The sequence below is a fragment of the Chionomys nivalis genome, chromosome 6, assembly GCF_950005125.1.
Source record: "Chionomys nivalis chromosome 6, mChiNiv1.1, whole genome shotgun sequence".
Taxonomy (NCBI): Eukaryota; Metazoa; Chordata; class Mammalia; order Rodentia; family Cricetidae; genus Chionomys; species Chionomys nivalis.
In genome coordinates this window covers 56922506-56924411 of record NC_080091.1, presented here as the reverse complement: position 1 = coordinate 56924411, position 1906 = coordinate 56922506, and positions in this window count along the sequence as shown.

The following is a 1906-nucleotide window of genomic DNA, read 5'->3' as shown; positions in this document are numbered from 1 at the left end:
GCCCGCGCCCGCCCCGCCCAGCCGCCGGCCCCGCCCCGCCCCTCGAGCCCCGGGACGCCTGCCACACGCCTGCGCAGAAGGGCCGGGGGTGGGGCAAACGAGGGCGGGGCGGGGTAGGTCTCGGCGGGCCACCTGTGTCTCCGCCCCGGCCACCTGTGTCTCCGCCCCGGGAGGTGTTTGTGTGCAGCTGCTGGGACTCTTCCGGGGAGCCAGGACCAGAGTCGGTTCTGTGGAGGTGCATCCCCTCCAACCTAAATACTCCTCCTCTATTGCTATATACATTATATATATTTATTTCACTAACACTTTGCACTAAAAGTTCATGAACACTGGGGGCTTCTCTTCGGACAGAGCCTAAATGGCCCTGTACTGTTACAATACTCCACGTGTTATATATATTTATTTGACTAACGCCTTACAATAGAAGACGTCCAGGAGAGCAGGGAGAGTCTTTTAGACATAACGTGGACTAAGTCCTGTTATCATAATCTGTACATTATATACATTTATTTGATACTACCACCGAGCAAGGAGTTTTCTGCTCATTCTTGATAGTGCTGACATGTAGTTTCTTTTGCTTTGACTTATCTAAACTAAGGTGTATCAATGTTCAGAAATCTTTTTTAAAGGCTGTCTTTTGGCTGTGTTAATTTTTTGTTTTCTAGTTCACTTATTTATTTATTTGCTTCTTAATACTCATTTGTTTCACTTTTCTTTTTCTAGTTGTTTAGTAAGATTAAAATGTTGACTGGGGCGGCTCCTACCTTTTAAATACAATGCCTTTAAAGCTATGAGTTGCCCTCATAGCTTTGCTTTACCTGCGCTCCACTGTTTCTAATACAGTGTGCTTTCATTTTTGTCTCAGCTGAAATAGTTTCTAATTACTCTTAGGATTTCTTCTTTGACCTACTTCTTTGAAATATGTTATCCTCAAGTATTTAAGGGCTTTCTAGAAGTGGTTATTTCTAGTTTAGGTATTGTTCTGGTTACTTTTTGTCAACTCGACACAAAACAGCATCACATGGGAAAGGACCCTCTATTGAGAAATTGGCTCCATCAGATTAGTCTATGGGCATTGGGGCATTTCTTAATGATTGAAATGGGAGTGTCCCACCCACTGTGAGTGATGCCATCCCCTGGGCAGGGGATCTTGGGCTGTATAAAAAAGCTGAGCAAGCCATGGAGAGCAAGCCAGTACGCAGTATCCATGTATGATCTTGGCTTGAATTCCTGCCTTCAGATTTCTGTTTTGAGTTCCCACCCTGACTTCTCCCAATGATATATTGTGATGTGGAATTATAAGCCAGAGAAACCCAGTTTGCTTTGGGTCATGGTATCTATCACAGCAGCAGAAAGCACACTAGGACAAGTGCACTGTGAACCACAGAGATGCTAAAGTATGACATTCCTTAGCCCAGCACGTTGTATGACTTGTCCAACATCCTGTGTGCATTTTTATTTATTTATTTTCAAAGATTTATTTATTATGTATACAACATTCTGTCTTCATGTATGCCCACATGCCAGAAGAGGGCGCCAGATCTCATTACAGATGGTTGTGACCCACAATGTGGTTGCTGGGAATGAACTCATGACCTCTGGAAGAGCAGCCAGTGCTCTTAACCACTGAGCCATCTCTCCAGCCCCCTGTGTGCATTTTTACAAAGAACATATATTCTAAAGCTGAGGGGTTTTTATCTCCCAATTGATTCTATAAATAATTTAAGTAATGACAATGTTGTTAAGGTCACCCATATGGCCACAGACGTCTTCATCTGGGGGTAGTATTGAAAGGAAGTTATTACAGTCTTTATTATTATGTATATGCCCTTTTTATTTTGTTGGCTTTTATGATTTCCTAATAATTTTACTTTTTAATTAAAAATTACATTTATGTGTGTGTGTG